At 45.9% G+C, this 18,348-nt stretch overlaps 1 pseudogene; it reads left to right on the top strand.

Moving 5' to 3' along the window:
* Positions 1–12,632: 12,632 nt before the first annotated feature.
* LOC112610081 lies at positions 12,633–17,557 on the top strand (annotated as a pseudogene).
* The last annotated feature ends 791 nt before the right edge of the window (positions 17,558–18,348 follow it).

Raw genomic sequence — 18,348 nt, 5'->3', positions numbered from 1 at the left:
GCGTGGATCAAAGAGATTGATTGCATCAGAAGTTGTAATCAATCAGGATACTTCTTTGCAGATTGTCTGTAACAGCAGAGGCTGTGCCGTGTGGTTTCTGCTCTGGGGTGGGCCCTATCTTAGTTAAGGATATTCTTTTAAGTTTCACATTCCCAGGAGGAGAAAGAGGTTTTGATTAGCCCGGCTTTGATCAGGTGCTCAACCCTGTGTCAACCAATCATCGGTGGTCAACTGGGGAGTGGAGACGGATGGTCTTAAAGCCAAGGGGACCCTACCATTAATAGCATGTACTGGAGTAATTCCTAGAGAAGGGTGTAGTATTATGAACCAGGGAGCTACCCGGCTTGTGAGTTTTTTCAGAAGCATTTTAACATCTTTCTTGGGGGTGTTAACTCTGGTATTTCTAACCCAAAACTTTCCTTTACATCAGCTGAATCTTCATCATGGAGCTCACTGCGTGGGTTTGCAGAGGTGCTGATTTCTCAGGAGAACGTGGATCTAACGGTGTACTGGTCAGGGTTCTCCAGAGAAAAAAAAATGAACAGAAATCTATTATATATTACACATACATAAATAAATATACATACATGTATGAGGAATTGGCTCACATGATTATGGAAGCTGAGAAGTTCCACAGTCTTTGGTCTGTAGGCTAGAGACCCAGGAAAGCTTGTGGTGTTGCTCCAGTCTGAGTCCAGAGGCCTAACAATCAGGGGAGCCAATGGTATAAGTCCCAGTTAAAGGGCAGGAGAAGATTGATGTCCCAGCTCAAGCAGGCAGGGAGATAGCAAAAGGGGTGAATTCCTCCTTCCTCTCCCTTTGAGTTCTATTCCGGCCCTCAATGACTGGATGATACTCACCCACACTGGGGAGGACAATCTGCTCTAGTGAGTCTACTGATTCTGATGCTAATCTCATCCAGAAACAGCCTCCCAGACACACCCAGAAACAATGTTTAATCTGGGCACCCTGGCCGGGCGCGGTGGCTCAAGCCTGTAATCCCAGCACTTTGGGAGGCCGAGACGGGCGGATCACGAGGTCAGGAGATCGAGACCATCCTGGCTAACACAGTGAAACCCCGTCTCTACTAAAAATACAAAAAAACTTAGCCGGGCGAGGTGGCAGGCGCCTGTAGTCCCAGCTACTCGGGAGGCTGAGGCAGGAGAATGGCGTAAACCCGGGAGGTGGAGTTTGCAGTGAGCTGAGATCCGGCCACTGCACTCCAGCCTGGGTGACAGAGCGAGACTCCGTCTCAAAAAAAAAAAAAAAAAAAAAAAAAAAAAAAAAAATCTGGGCACCCTGTAGCCCAGTCGAGTTGACACATAAAATTAACCATCACAAATGGGAATCAGGAGCATTTCTTCTTTCCTGATGGGTAGTTTGTATAAAGATGAGTTGGGCTTATTCGTGGGCCTGCAGACACCTCATGGGCCCCAGATATTTACATCTGGGAGGATCCCTAGACATTGCTTTGGGAAGCATGAGTCTCAGAGTACCAGCCTCAACCACAGTCCACTTCAAGGGGTTCCATATAGGGACCGCATGGCTCCCACCGTGAAAGCTTGAACTGGTCAGATCTGTGTGGGCATTGGATCTCAAGTTGGTCAGTCTGTGGGTTTGTCAGACTGAGGGGGTGTCGAAGCCACAAGAATAATAACGACTAACTGGACCAATCAGAATTTCCTCTCAGAAATTTAAAGGCAGGGTACAGAGGACTTCATCAGAGGGCAGCAGGGGGAGGAGTAGAGAGACAGAGTTAGCGATAGAGCATCAGAGCTGCCATCCTCAGCTTCCAGAGCTGAAAGGTTGGTACAACACCATGAGAGGGTCTTAATTCTGCACAGGTTTCCTTTTTTTTTTTTTTTTTTTGAGACAGAGTCCCACTCTATCGCCCAGGCTGGAGTGCAGTGATGTGATCTGGGCTCACTGCAACCTCCACCTCCTGGGTTTAGGCAATTCTCCTGCCTCAGTCTCCCGAGCAGCTGAGATTACAGGTACCTGCCACCACACCTAGCTAATTTTTAAAATATTTTTAGTAGAGACGAGGTTTCATCATGTTGGCCAGGGTGGTCTCGAACCCCTGACCTCAGGTGATCCGTCCTCCTTGGCCTCCCAAAATGCTGGGATTACAGGCGTAAGCCACCATGCCCAACCTGCTTTCCCATTCTTAAAGAGCTTTCCAGGCCCTTTGAGATGCAGCCAGGCCATGCTCTGTTTTCCCTGGAAGGCCTGGCCACAAGCCAGAGACACCTGTCTCCCTCATTGTTACACATGTTCCTCAGTGAATTCCCATTTCTCAAGATGACCAGAGTCTCTGCTCTTTGCATCCATCAGAAGTAGATTGGGCCAAATGGTGAACTAAGCACTTGTTTGTCTTTTTGATCCAAATTCCTAGAAATGATAAAAAGGTATAAACAATTTAGTGTAGCATTTAAAGCAAGGAGCATGCCCTTGATGGACCAGACATTATTTTAAAAAATCTTTAGAGGATGGAAAACAAATGGAATAGAATTTAACAGCCGTAAAAAAATGGGAGCTATGCATCTATGGGTGTGCAGAGGGCTGATGGGGGGCCAGGAGAGAGCCAGGGGGCAACAGGCAGCAGGCAGACACTTTGGCCTCTTTCTTGTCTCAGTGATGGGTGTGGTCGCAGGCCTCTGCGGATGGACTCCGTCTCAGAAAGGTCACAGTTATGTGGGGATCAATGAGCCCAACCACCAAGCTGAGGAAATCTCCCAAAACGCACTGCCCAAGGACAAAGCATCAAACATTGAGATTGACTTCCAATTTCCAAGGCCTGACAAATGGGAATTAGCAGAGAGAGAGAAATGGAGGAAATTCTAAAAGAGACAATTTCCTGACTGAAGAAAGATATGCTTTTCTTGTGGCTCAGTTTCCTCTTCTGTAAAATGGGCATGATGATAACATCTAGCATAGGGTGTGGAAAGTATTACCTGAGTAAAGCACACTCAGAAGAGCCTGGCCATGTGAAAAAACTCAATGCAAGCTATTAACATTAATATTATTATAATTGTTATTGGAAGGTGCCAAAGGGTCCAACATGTTGAGTAAAATATGCACCAAACCCCAGACTGATCATGGAAAATTCTTGCAACACCAAGGATAAAGAGAAAGATCATAAAACCTTTCAGAAAGGGCAAGAGAGAAAAAAAGAAACAGAGAAACAGAGTCTATATAAAATAACGAGTATGAGCAACACTGAATACAAGAATACAATGAGCCATGTACTCCAAACTCTAAGGGAAAGTAATTTAAAGCTAGAATTACATACCTTACCTCAAATGCCCTGGAGGGTAAAGATATTTTCAGCTGAGCAAGGACCCAGAAAGCTTACCTCTCATAATCCATCTGAAAAAAATGACTAGACATGAAAGAAGAATTGAAGAAGACATTGGGATACAAGATGCAGTGGTATGCAAAAAACCAATAAAATTTGGAGAGAAATATTATTTGATTGCGAAGAATAACAACGAGCTGGAATTAAAGTCTTAGATGATGTACTGTGAGACAACAGACAGGGAAGGTATAGGGAGAGGGGTGAAAGGAAGCACAGAATACTCAGAATTTTGTTCTGTTCAGGGAGAAGATATAAATGTCGATTACTTCTAGATACGGACAGGTAATGTAAGTTTAAATATGAATATGAAATATTTAAGGACATTCTCTGTAAAAATCAAAACTATTAGAAGGAAAACTATTAAATATTAGAGAGGAAAATGTGATAAATATACTTAGTCCACTCAATAATAGGTAGGAAGTAAGGTGGGCAGACAAGAAGAACAACCAGAAGAAATAGAAGACACGACATGAAATGGTAACAGTCAGTCCACGGTAACTGTGAATGACAATGGCATCTCTGCTACAGTGATGGGGTAGAGTCATAAAGTATGGTTTAATTAGATTTAAAGAAAATAATGAAATGTAATATTTCTTGAATATTTGAGTTATGGAGTGAAGGTTTAGACTGATTCACGTTATTAGAATTAATCTCTCTTCACTTATTTTTATAGATTAGTCCTCTTCCAATTTTACGGTGCATCAGAATCACTTGCAGTGCTTATTGAAAGTACAGCTTTCTGGGTTCTATACCCAGAGGCTCAGATTTTGTAGCTCTGGGGAGTGGGACACGACCACCGTAGGGTCTAAAGATCCCTTGACTGCTGTGGGACTGCCAATCCCTCCCCATTCCAGGTTGGGGAAGCTCACTCGCCTCTCTCCCCTCACGGACACCACCCTGATGTCCCAAAAGATGGAGAAGAGCTGATTTCAGGGTTTCTGCTTTCAATTCTTCTAAAGCTCTAAAGCCAGAAATGAAACAGCCTGGTTATCTTCTTAGAATGGGAAGATATAGTTGGCTTTTTAACAAGTGCCTCTGTGAATGATAAGGGTTTTGCTCTATCCAGTGGTTCTGCACGTTGAAATCACCTGAGGGGCTTTTAAACATTCCAATGCACAGGTCACATCCCAGGCCTGTTAAATCTGAATGTTTGCAGAGGGGATCACCATCAATTTTTAAAAACATCTTCAGGAGATTCTAAGATGCAGCCAAAATTGGGGACCACTGTCCTGAACAGTGTGGTCCTTGGGGGCAAGATCTAGAGACTTCTGGGTGTCTACATTGGAGAATTAATCCCACTCCCATCCGTATGCCTCCCCATCCAGCCATTCACTCCTTCCTTCCTTCCTTCCTTCCTTCCTTCCTTCCTTCCTTCCTCCCTCCCTCCCTCCCTCCTTCTTTCTTCCTTCTTCCTTCCTTCCTCCTTCCTGCTTTCCTTCCTCCCTCCCTTCCATCAACCCATCTATCCATCCTTACATCCGTTCAACAAATATTTATTGACTTGACTTTATGTCAGTCTCTGTTCTATGTACTGAAGATCAGAAGAAGTAAGCAAAATGAGCAAAAATCCCTGATCTCGGGCAGCCTTTATACTTGAACAGAAAAGACAGACGTGAAATCAGAATCCTGTACCAGGATGTCTATTGCAACATCATTTGTGAGAATGAAGAAATTGGAAAGAGCCCAAATGTCTAATAGAGACTGTTAAATAAACTATAGAATCTTGTGCAGCAACCAGGCACTTCCAGATGCACACAGGATAGATCAAGGCAGAATGCCAAACCTTACCATTCCTGGGCTGTATACACTTAGTTACTTCAATGTTACTTCACGACTTTGAGCCTCAGTTTCCTCATCTGTAGAATAGGGATAATGAGATTAGCCTCTTCAAACGTTATTTTATTTTAAAAATGTATTTATAGAATTAAATGAGATTATGCATTAAAAACTTAGTAAGTTCATGGCAGAGGAAATCCTCAATAAATATTACCTGCTACGGCTTTTGTTGTTGCTATTGTTATGCTTATTGACATAATGGCTGCATGTTAGAGGCACTGGAGATACAGAAGTATCTGTATATGTAGCAGAAAAAAATACCAGATGTAGAAGCGGAAAACTTGAGTTCTATTGTGTAGAAGCGGAAAACTTGAGTTCTATTCTTAATTATACCAGTTATGCCTCATATGACCTGAGGCAAGGAACAATTAGGAAATGCATCAATTAGAAGCTCATTGCATTTCATCTGTTAACAGCTAATAATTTGTTTCTTAGTTAAGATACTCTACTCAGATTACTTATGTTCCCCAGTGATCTTAAAACAACGGAGGTGGCAGGGTCTCCTGAAGTACACTTGCCCTATCTTATTGCCAGTCACGACAGGGATCTAAGCTTCACCAGGCATGTCCTGGTGACTTAACCCAGAGAAGCCTCCTCAACAGAGTGGCAAGAGAAATGCCCGGGTATGAATTTGCCAGTATTGCTCCTAGCTGTGGAATTAAAAAACCCAAATAAACTCAGTTTAGATAGGTCTTTAAAAAAAAACTCAAACCAATGAAACATACACAAAACTAGAGAGAACAGTACAATGAACCCCTATGTACCCACCATGCAGTTTCAACAGTTGTCAGCTCATGGCTAACATTTCATAAAATGGATCTTTAAGTATAGCCTGCATGCAATGAATGTGGTATCTCAGAAGGCTTCCTAATTCCTGCAGTCCAGGTCCTTGTGACATCAGGAGCCAACTCCAGCCTGAGTGCTGTAGAGTGCATGAGGCGCGGGGCGTGATGGCTCATGCCTGTCATCCCACCACTTTGGGAGGCCGAGGTGGGCAGATCACAAGGTCAGGAGTTTGAGACCAGCCGGGCTAACATGGTGAAACCTTGTCTCTATTAAAGATGCAAAAATGAGCTGGGGGTGGTGGCGGGCACCTGTACTTCCAGCTACTCGGGAGGCTGAGGCAGAAGAATCACCTGGATCCAGGAGGTGGAGGTTGCAATGAGCCAAGAAAGCACTGCTGCATTCCAGCCTGCGTGACAGAGCAAGACTCTTTAAAAAATAAAGGGGGTGGGGGGAAAGAGTGCATGAGGAACTGACTTTGGTGCAGAGCAACTTGTTAACTGTATGCCTCTGAGAACTAGTCTTGGGTGAAAGAAATGGATAGCAATGAGTCCCAGTTAGACACATGGCTGAGTACCGAACACCCATTATGTTATTTATTCTCCAGAAAACCCCTAAAAGGTAGGCACGGTGTACTTAACACCCCTTATGTTATTTATTCTTCAGAAAAATCCCTAAAAGGTAGGCACTTGTATTATTTACAGACTGGGAAAGGACCTCCATAAACTGCAGGGCAAAGAGCTGGTAAGTAAGTGACTAAGCCTGTGTTTGAACCTTGGTCCAACAGCCAAGCCTGATGCTTTCAATGTCTCTCTTCTGTCAGCTAGAGGGGGTTCCAGGAAGGCAGGACATAAAAAAGCGAGAGAACTGTGAAAACATACGTGGTGTTGCTACCCATTGCACACAGATGGGTTTGGGAAGACCAATAATTAGCAATAATTAGTGACCTCCAAAGAGCACTGTTTGGAAGCTTGGCACACGCTTGGCATGGGGCATCCAAGCCAGTGCTTGACACTGGGCTCTTGTGATGTTGGCAGCCTGGTGATACGGAGGTCTTCTCTAGGCCTACAAGACAATCTCTGTCTTCTGTCGCTCACTCTGGCTCTTCATGCCATTGCCAACATCCCCACTTGCTTCAGATTAGCCGCTAAGTCTGAAACTGGACCCAATATTTCAATAAAAGCCTCATTTAAGTTGCATAGTGTGGGAGGACTAACACCATGTTTATCGACCGGATTAATTATCGAGTGAATTTCAGAGTCCATACATAACCATTTCAACATTGTTCTTCTTAATGGGGGGTTTCCTCCCTAGGAATTGCAACTGCTATTCAAATTGGTTACCCTGTAGCAGCTACTGGAATTTCAGTGAAGGGCTCATTATTTTTGCATATTTCATGCTTCGTTTTCTGTTGAAAATGATCCACATTAGCTAATTGTGGATGTGTTGCTCAGGTCACGGCTGCCTGGTGTGAACTCTGTATAGGAGTGATGGATCTTGCGTCCTCTGGGTTCGGAGATGGTGCCTCTTGGCTGGCAGGTGGAGGTGGTGGGAGGGAGGCAGCATCTAAACACAAAATAAGTGGGAAGCAACTTTGTTCTTTCCTTTGAGTTATTTAGTGGAAAAGAAACTCATGCTCCAGCACAGAGCCTACTGGAACTTGGAGATGTGGTTCAGAAACATGGGCATACCTGCTCCCTTGTACTCCCGACGATGGACACCTTGGCCCCTCTCTAGGGGAGAACAGTCCTTCCTCATTTCATCCTCATAGTATGCTCTAGGGTCTGGCAGAGCAGAGCACTGCATCCCCTCATCACATTTGAGAAATCTGAGGCTCTGTGAAGTATTAATAAAACGTCTTGTCTGAAGTCACGTAGAGACAGTGGCAAAGTCAAGTCTTAGATAACTACTTCAGAGCTCTGCAGAGCTCATGTCTTCCCTTTATGCAACACAGCCCCTTCCTATTAGATTAGTGTCAGGGACACACATATAATTTTTTGACTGTTCAACATGGCTTTGGGTAACCATATGTTCTGGGTGACTCTTCCACCTGAGCATGTGACCCAGGGTATCCAATCAAAGTATTTCATGCCTTGGCCTCAGTGATTGGTTCAGCCATGGACATGTGATCCAAGTTGGGCAAATGAGGGCTTTCTGTGGGATTTTTGCTGCAACTCTCAAAAACAAAGGTTTTCTCCTTCCATTGGTATGACCAGCTGTGAGGAAGATGGAGGTCTAGAGCTGGTAGTGGCTACTTTATTGCCACATGGGGAGGCCCTCCTTGGGAATTTAGTGAGAACACAATGAAACAGTGTCCCGTGACACTATTGGACCTCTTGGGTCCCACCACGCCTAAGGCCAGCTAAACTACAATGCCTAGTTACATGAGACAGTAGATTCCTTCCCCACCCTTGCTTTTTTGGTTTGAGTTGGGTTTCTTATTTTGTTTACTACCACAGGGCAGTTGGGCATGGAGGACTCCAGGGTTTCTTCCAACTTAGAGGATGCTCCATCCACATGGGGCCATCGGGCTCCTCTTGCTGCCTGGCTGAGCTGCTCAGGTTGTCATCTAGGAGGCAGATACTTGAAGTGTTAACTCTGTGACTGGGGGCATTGCTTGTCAGCCAGGTTTCCCTAGCATGGTGGGGACAGAGAGCAGAGAGCTGGGGCTCTGCAAGGACAGGTCCAGAATTCTCTGCTGGGTCATTTTGCCTGGAGTCTCCGGAACTACCCTCCAGGGATACACCATCATCACAGAGGACGTCAGTGAATCAGTATGTCTAATTGGTGACTATGTTAGTGTTTCAGATGTCTGGGATATGAGCTGGTGACATTCACAATGTCACTGTGACCCAGCTCTGCCATCCATGGGTTTGGGCAAAGAAGCAGATGATGAAAGTTGTCCCCCAGTCACAGAGTTAACACTTCAGGTATCTGCCTCCTAGATGACAACCTGAGCAGCTCAGCCAGGCAGCAAGAGGAGCCCGATGGCCCCACGGGGATGGAGCATCCTCTAAATTGGAAGAAGCCCTGGAGTCCTCCATGCCCAACTCTCCTATGGTAGTAAACAAAATAAGAAACCCAACTCAAACCAAAATCAGGACACTCAGGGTGAGCTTGAGAAGGTGACATCTAAGCAGCAACTTGAAGGAGGTGAAGGAGTTTGTTTGGCTGACTTCGGGGAGAAGCCAGTAGGAATGGCCAGCACCATGGCCCAAAGGTGGGTGTTAGGCCTGGCATGACTGAGGAGCAGCAAAGAGTCCAGGAATACTGGAGCAATTAAGGCAGCACAGGGTAGGCGATGAGACCAGAGAGGTGGGGAGGGCCAGGCCAGGAGCGCCTGGTCCCGGATAGCCCAGGATAGGTGCATTTGTACTATATTTCTGGCATAAGTATTAACAGCACCTCACGTCACTCTCAAGAGTACCCCTGTTAGGATGATACAGCAAGTGGACACGTACCTACAGGCCCTTGTAAAGACTTTGGTTTTTGCTCCTAATGAAAAAGGGCTTATATTGAAGGATGAGAAGGAAAGTGAAGAGGGATAGAAAGAGGATTCCAGACAGAAGAAAGAGCTTGTGCAAAGGCCCTGTGGTGGGAGAGAAGGATAGTATCAGATCTTGGTTTTGACTAATCACTCTGGGTGTACCATGAAATATGAGTGGGGTGGGGTAGGGTCCAGCATAGATGCGGGAGAGCAGTTAGGAAAGAATGGCCATGGTCCATGTGAGGAATGATGCTTGTATGTAACTGGCTGAGCACAGCATCCTTTGCCTAGAACTGAAACGATCCCATATGTATTATTATTATTAGTGTTCACCAAGACCCAAGTCTTCCAGGAAACAGAATGTGGGTCCCAGTCTCTGGTTCAGGCCATAACTAGCATGATAACTTCTTGGTAAACACATTTTAACCATAAATCATTAAGGTTGTTGGCAGCAGGTCCTCTGTAGTAAAACAGCAGATAATGCCACTCTGTTATGGTGCATTGTTGGACTAGCGTCTTTATGCAATTTCAGAAAATTTAACCTAGTAAATTGACTTCTCCTAGAGGGTTGAGCTAAACATTTTCTAATAAGTAGGAGGTTAATTTCTCTTCCTTTGTGATGCTGTTAGAATCGGTGATAGCTACACATAAATTTATATAATCTCACACTCTCAGCAGGAAATAATGAGGGAAACAGTGGTTTTGACAAATAATTATGATTGAGCTGATGTGAATCCACTTGAGCTGTTAACGTGTGTTGAGTGGTATGTGAATAGTGCATGGTGAATTCCAGAGGCTCTTCTGATGTTGAAGGTACAGACTATCGGGAGAGACTCACCCTCTTCTAGTACGACTGAACTCTTCTAGTTGCACTGGTGGACTGTCTCCCATTTGAACACTTTGGACTTGACATTTTGACATTTCTTTCTTCCCTGGGGTGCTTCTGGCCCCTGCCATGAGCTGGGGCTGGTGGCTGGGGTAGGATTCCGACGTGTGCTGCACTCACCAGCCGCATTCCCCCCTGGGTTTAGAGCAGAGACCCTGGGGAACATTTGAAAGAGTTGTGGGTGTGGCAGGGCTCAGGGTTGAGTCTGGTCAAGAGTCACCTTGTTTGGGGTATCAGACATTAGTCCTACCACAATGCATGTGGCTGAAGGGTGTGAGATAGCAGACTTTGGTGGGGATCAAAATGGTGAAGGTAGACCATTTGGGCAAAAATAAAAACGGTGAACGGTCACCAGCTTGATGGAGCAGTGGACACCAGTGATATGTCTGACTTGAGGTGTGTCCCAAAGTCTGTGACCCTCTCAGGTCTAGCCAGTTCAGATCTCGCCCTCTTTGTGGTCCTCAAACTGAACTCATGTCAGTTGAGTTCTAACCTTCCAGAGTTGGAAAGGTAAGATAGATATTGAACTCACATACCTCTCTCCAACTTGGCTGCATCACTTTAAGCCCCACCACCATCTGTCTCTTGAATCTGCACCACCTTGACAGCCAGGAGGCAAGCTCAGTTTCACTATTATTATTTTGCTTACCTGAGCCGGTGTCTGATTGCAGTTGTGCTCGTATGAGTACAAATAAGCATAGAATATCTGAGGCAGACATATGAGTGTAGACCTGCTCTGTACCCAGTTGGCTGTTTGCTTTTCCTGAAGATCTTGTGGGCCCTTCTGTATCTGTGCCCATTATTCTGAGTGGTCATTTTCCCCATACTGCTGAGTGTCTCCTACTATTCGTTCTATCTTCCAAGTGCTAGCTGGGCACATAACTGCCAAGCTAGAAACTACATTTCCCAGCCTTCTTTGTGGCCAGAGAAGCCAAGTGACTCATGTGACTAAATTTGAGCCAATGGGATGTGAGTGGAGGTGCCATGTGAGTTCCACCTTGAAGACAAACTCACTTGACCTTGATTCCCTTTTGCTACCTTCTTGCTTGTTGGGAAACATCCATGATAGGAGACCACTTGGACACAGAGATGGAAGTCTCATGTTGAGGCTGGCAGTGTCGACTGGCCTGCCCTGAATCATCATGTAGAATGAGGCCATTTACCCTTTCTTGATCCCCGTCCATCTTTGCATAAGACAGACACTATCTCATTTAAGTCACTGTTTTTTGTTTGTTTGTTTGTTTTGTTTTGTTTTGTTTTAAGATGGAGTCTCGGTCTATTGCCCAGGTTAGAGATGCAGTGGTGTGATCTCGGCTTACTGCAACCTCCGCCTCCCGGGTTCAAGCAATCCCCCTGCCTCAGCCTCCCAAGTAGCTGAGACTACAGGCGCGTGCCATCACACCCGGCTACTTCCTGTATTTTTAGTAGAGATGGGATTTCACTGTGTTAGCCAGGATGGTCTTGATCTCCTGACCTTGTGATCTGCCTGCCTCGGTCTCCCAAAGTGCTGGGATTACAGGCGTGAGCCCCCGGCACCTGGCCTGCCACTGTGTTTTTTAGTCTCTTTGTTATACTCCTAAGTCTGTACTCTGGTCAGTATCTCATGCTGACCCTACCCATATATAGCAAAGCCTGCAACCTCTCCAGAACCTTTGGAGCTGTCATCTCATCTGATCTTACCAGTGGCCCTCATGAGTCAGGGAGGGTGTGCAGCAGCTACCACACTTCACTGAGAAGGAAACTGAGGTTCATAGAGGACAGGGTTTTGCCCATGGGCACAGACACAGAGTGAGGACAAGAACCCAGGTCCCGAGCCTCCCAGTGTCGAGCTTGTTCCCTGTGCCAGGCTACTGCTTGTAACACTGAATCAAGACCATAATGTTGTTATTAAAATATTTACTTGCATGAAAAATTTCTATTACCTGAAACTCATGTATTATAGATGGAATCAGTAGCTTAGAAGGAAATAAACAAGAGGAATCACTTTAATAACAAAAGCTATGCAGATAAATTCCTCATTTCAGCAAGCTCTTGGCGGTCCCAAATAAATATATCATTTTTATCAGGCAAGTGCTCTAGAAACAGCGTCTTCAGGAAATATGTCAAAATAATCTCCCTGCCTGCGCTCCTTTTTGGAGGAAGGAAATATGATGGTGGCAGCAAAAAGAACGATTAACAGGAGTTTCCTGACTACAATGCAAACCGTCATAAAGAAGGGTAATGAGACGGCTGGTCCAGCCGATCTCAGGGTTTCGTTCCAGCCTCAGTGGAGCATGTTAGGGGGTGCACTGGGCTGGAAGTCTGAAGTCAAGACTCCACCCTGTCAGCTGTGAGACACGAGGCACACTGCTTATCCTCTCTGAGCCTCTATTGGCCTGCCTCAGAGAGCTATTTAGGTGGAGAAAATTTCAACTGAATATAGCTGTGCACAAATGAATGTGTGACCCTATTTGTCATTAATGTTATTTAAGTCATGTAAAGGAGGAATGAGGGAAAGAATTCCAGAGAATAGGGGTCTGATAAATACTGGCTGGGGAGTGAAGGGTGTGTGTGCGTACATGTGTGTATGTGTGTGCGTACATGTGTGTATGTGTGCATGCAGATGCATGTGTGCACATGTGTGTACATGTGTATGTGTGCATGTATATGTGCATGCATATACATGTGTGCACATGTGTGCATGTGTGTACAAGTGTATATGTGCAGGTATATGTGCATGCACGTGTGTATGTGCATACACATGTACATGTATGTGTGTGCATGCACGTATGGACATGTAGGTGTGTGCATGTGTGTACGTGTGTGTATGTGTATGTGTGTGCATATGCATCTGTATGTGTTTGCATGTGCGTGTGTGTGCATGTGTGTGTGCATATGTGTGTACGTGTGTGTGCATGTGTATGTGTACGTGTGTGTGTGCATGTGTGTGTACGTGTGTGTGTGCGTGCTCACACATTCTTCTGTGTGCTCCTCTGTAAATGCACCACCATTCACCCAGGCCTCAGTGATCAAACCCCAGAGCCATCTCAGCCGCCGGCTCTCTCTCTCCCTGTAGACAGTGAGTCCTGAACCCTGCAGTGCCTGACCTTCCTACTCATTCTTGTTCCCAGCACCCTGACCTGTCCTCCACCTCGCTGTTCCCTCCTGAGATCAGAATGCCATAGCTTCTGATTGCTGTCTCAGCCTGCGCTCGTCTCTCCGCCTTCCCACCCTTTCCTGACACTTGCCACCTGTCTTAGCTTCCCAAAGGACAAATTGTGTCACTTCCCTTCTGAGAAGCCTTCGTTGCCTGTAGGGTAAAGTCCAAAGTCCTCACTTGACACTCGGGGCTCTTCGTACCTCTGTTTCCCCAGCGCTGCCCAGTGCTGGCATGTGATCCCGCAGTCACCAAACGCGCGCTGTCTTTGATGCTCCCACACCCGTTCACGTAGTGATCCGTCCGCCACGACCTTTCCCTTCTTCTTCGGGGGCAGTAGCTCACCCTCTAAGATACCACTGGGGATCGTCACAGGCAGAGGCAAAGGCTTTCTCTCCTCGGCTCGTCTCAGACTCCCATCCGTACCTATGTGGCTCCCTCCACACCCTCTGAGCTGCAGCTTGCCATCTGCTTCTTCCAACCCAAGGCAGGAAGGGGAAGAGGGAGTATTGCCAAGGTCCTGCTCTTTTTTTGCTTTTGTTTTTTGTTTTTTGTTTTTTTGTTTTTTTTTGAGATGGAATCTTGCTCTGTCACCCAGGCTGCAGTGCAATGGCACAATCTCGGCTCACTGCAACTTCCACCTCCCGGGTTCAAGCAATTCTCCTGTCTCAGCCTCCCAAGTAGCTGGGACTACAGGTGCCATCGCGCCCAGCTAATTTTCGTATTTTTAGTAGAGATGGGTTTTCACCATTTGGTCAGGCTGGTCTCGAACTCCTGACCTCGGGTGATCCATTCACTTCGGCCTCTCAAAGTGTTGGCATTACAGGCGTGAGCCATGGTGTCCAGCCAAGGTCCTGCTCGTAAGGTGCAGCAACCCTGCCTGCTAGCAGAACATGGGCTCTGACCCATCAGACCAACATCTCCACTCTTGGGAAGGGATAGGGAATAGGAATGCAGAGGCAGGAATTTCGGGACAGGTAGGACAACGTCCCTCCCCTTTAGCAGTCTTGTAATATTTCAAGCCCAAGCCAAGAAGCAAACTTTTCCCTTTTCTTTCTTCCCTGTGTTGCAATACCCTTGCCTGTACTCACCTGATTTAGTCACAGCTCATCTCCATAGCAACCCACGTTCCTCACCAAGCTGTTAGGGTCTCTATCAGGAGAGGAGGGAGATGAAAGATTGGACTCTTTTTCATTTGGAATCCTGTCTAGCGCCCTTATGTTCTAGTAGGCTCCTGGCAGGAGCCAAAAAGAAGAAATAACATGTGACAATTAGTCCAAACCAATCCTTAAGTATCCTGTGTCATGTGCGTCACTCAGCCACACGGACACAGAATCTGCAAATATGTGTGTATATCTTTGCCACAAAGAGGGATGTGGAAGGATCTAAGCTCAGATCATATTAATGTTCCTGATCCTAAGAGGAGGCTGGAACTATGTAGGGGGATGCAGAGTGTCCTTGAGTGACTCTGTCTTCAAGTAAGAAAATCCCCAATGCATGAGACCCAAGGCTCAAAATCAGTTCTCTGGACTTGCATGCTGACGCCCTTTGCATAATACCTGCTAATGTGTGTGCATGCATGCATTTGTGTGTGTTCACATGCATGTGTACATGCACACTCGTGCATGTGTGCACATGGAGAGTGATTGGATTTGCCTGTGTAGGAGTGTATAAGAGCCAAGGGCCCACACAATCACGGGCAGAGCTGATTTCCTTTGATAATGCTGGTGTACCTCGATAACTAGCCTGCCAAAGGTAGAAGTAACTTTTGCGTTGTTTCTCTCAACTCCTCCACTTGACGGTGAGGAGGAACTTGCAAAAGTTGATCATCAGTTTCTCTATCAGACATGCCCAGCAAAATTGTGCTACGCATAATACACCAGTAATTAACCTTGTAAACTTACTTTTTGAACAGCTCTCATCTATAGTTTACAATTAATTAGGGGAACCACAAGGGATTGACTCTGAAGAAGATAATTATGCCCCTTCCTGGGGTTATGGGGAGCTTCACTAGTCAAGAGGCATCTTATTTTCCCCGGGAAATTAAACCAGTGCTCCATTATCAGATGGTTTCTAAATGAGTAAAGGACTGAATTTTGACATCACGGTCTCATTTCGGCAAGAAAGAGACAAACTGACAAGCTGTTTTGTCACATGCTTGTATGAGCAGAACATTTTGAGGAATGTTTCTGGGTCTATCTGGGAAGAGGAGCCGCTGGGTAGGAAAAATGCCCTAGATGACCAAATGTGACGGGGCTGTTTGCCAAGTAATCACCCCACGCCTGAGCACAGGAAAAGAGGAAATGCAGTTCCATTTTCTGCTCTTGGACCAGAGGGAGTTTGCTCAGGGTGGAGAGTCAGAGCACATTTGGTAAAATATTATGACCATTCTGCATGGCTGTTGATGCTCGTGTACACAGCGGTATGAAATCAACTGATTCTGCCTGATAACATTTTGCTCATCACTAGCAGGTCCCTCTCCGGATGGCCTTCCAGCTCGCACACCTGTCTTCCCCAGGAATGGCCCTCGTGACTCAAAGCCGTTGTCCTGCAGCCTCAGCCTGCCTAGCCAGAACCGATCTGTCCAAGGTGAGGACACGTGACCTCAGCTGGGCCAATCAGATTCTCTCCACCGGGAATGATGAATGAAAGCAATTCCACTGGGAGCCTTGACTTTGAACGGCATTTGGTAGGGACAGTTCCAGTGATGGGGTCCTCCTCTTTGGAGAGAAGGGAGGTGGAAGTGAAGATTTGGAGCCTCGCTTTGGATCCAGACATTTCTGGGTTTGGATCCTGACCCACTTCTGGCTCCAGTCCCAGCCCTGTGACCTTCTGCAAGTGACTTAACCTCTCTGACTTCAATTTCCTCACCTGGGAAAATGGAAATCAGGTAAGGAGAAAAAAAATTATATTTAAAAACTATCTTAAAGTCACTTTTACTGGTTGTGAAATCTCTCGATAAATAGACTTTGGCTATATTGATAAACTCTTTGGTTTTGAAAAAATAGGCCTGAGGATGTGTATGCCTGGAAATTCATAGAAAGAGATTTATTTTGTTCTAAAGAATGAGGTCAGAATCGCAGAGCTACCATCTTGCAGCCCCGCGTGTGTTTGCCTAAGTCTGCTTGAACCCTGAGTGCCAGCCTGTCCCCTGCATAGCCCCTTTTCTGCTCTGACAAGATGAAAGAGACAATCATGAACTAGGAAACACCCGCCAAACTTCAGGCACAGGTGTGCATTGCTGGGAAAGAAATTGGTTGTAGAAAGAAGGTGGTTCATAGAATAGCTACAGCAGATGATTAAAAAAAACTTCAGCTCTTAAAGAAGTTAGGGGCCGGCACAGTGGCTCACGCCTGCAATCCCAGCACTTTGGGAGGTGGAGGCGGGTGGATCACCTGAGGTCAGGAGTTCCAGACCAGCCTGGCCAACATGATGAAACCCCGTCTCTACTAAATAAAAAAATAAAAAAAATTAGTCAGGCATGGTGGCGGGCACTTATAATCTCAGCTACGCGGGAGGCTGAAGCAGGAGCATCGCTTGAACCCGGGAGGCAGAGGGCAGAAGCTGCAGTGAGCCAAGATTGCACCATTGCATTCCATCCTGGGTGACAGAGCAAGACTCCATCTCAAAAACAAAACAAAACAAAACGAAACAAAAAAAACCCAAGAAATTAGGGGCAAACAATATCTGGTATTGAAGAGGTGAACACACTTACGAGTTAAAGTAGATCAAGGATCAGTCATCCACTTTAACAATCCTAAAGTTAAGGCATCTCCAGCAGCAAGCACTTCTTTAACCACTGCAGGTGATGGAAATCGCTACCCAGCACCTTAAGCTGAGGTACAGCAGTTGAGACACACACTGAGACACAGCAGCTGATGGAAATCGCTACCCAGCACCTTAAGCCGGCGTGATGCAGACAGTCTGACTAGTTTAGGAAGATGGGCTGAACCTCTGCCCAAACCATCTGTGGATGGAAAAGCACCACTTGCTACTGGAGAGGAGGATGATGAAGAAGTTCCAGCTCTTGCAGAGAATTTTGATGAGGCTTCCAAGAATGAGGCAAACTGAATTAAGCCAACTTCTGAAGAAGATAAAACCTAAAACCTGCAGAAATTACTGGGAGCTGCTATTTTACATTATTACTGCTTTTTTTTTTTGGACAGAGTCTCACTCTTGTCACCCAGGCTGGAGTGCAATGGTGCGATCTCGGCTCACTACAACCTCCACCTCCTGGGTTCAAGCAATTCTCTTGCCTCAGCCTCCCAAGTAGCTGAGATTACAGGCACCGACCACCACGCCTGGCTAAGTTTTTGTATTTTTAGTAGAGACGGGGTTTTACCATGTTGGCCAGGCTGGTCTTGAACTCCTGACCTCAGGTGATCCACCCATCTCAGCCTCCCAAGGTGCTGGGATTACAGGAGTGAACCATTGTGCCCGGCCTCAATTGCTTTTTAAACCTGGTTTATGGATCTGATAAAATCTAGATCTCTAATATTTTTAAGCCCAAGCCCCTTGGACACTGCAGCTTTTTGCTTACATACAATTCATTTTTGCTTACATACAATTGATTACTTGTAGGTAATTAAGCTGAAGAAGCCTGGGTTAATACAGTTATTGGCCTACTTAAAAGAAAAAAAAAAAAGAATTGTAGAGTTTCTAGAGTGAGTGGGCTTAGGGGAGGAGAGGGAGGAGGAGACTCTTGGTGGGAGTGACGAATGATGGGGGAATCTGGGACTTCTGGAGAACGTTTTCAAGTTTCCTTCTCTGATGTTGCTTTTACCAAACCTAGAACCCAGGAGCCAGCAAGAGTTAGTGCGCAGTGCTCACGGAATTCACACACCTTTTTCTGTCTAGACCAC

Source organism: Theropithecus gelada, chromosome 16 (assembly GCF_003255815.1).
Source record: "Theropithecus gelada isolate Dixy chromosome 16, Tgel_1.0, whole genome shotgun sequence".
Classification (NCBI taxonomy): domain Eukaryota; kingdom Metazoa; phylum Chordata; class Mammalia; order Primates; family Cercopithecidae; genus Theropithecus; species Theropithecus gelada.
The sequence above is the reverse complement of the archived record's forward strand: the minus strand, read 5'-3'. Positions and strand labels throughout refer to the sequence as shown.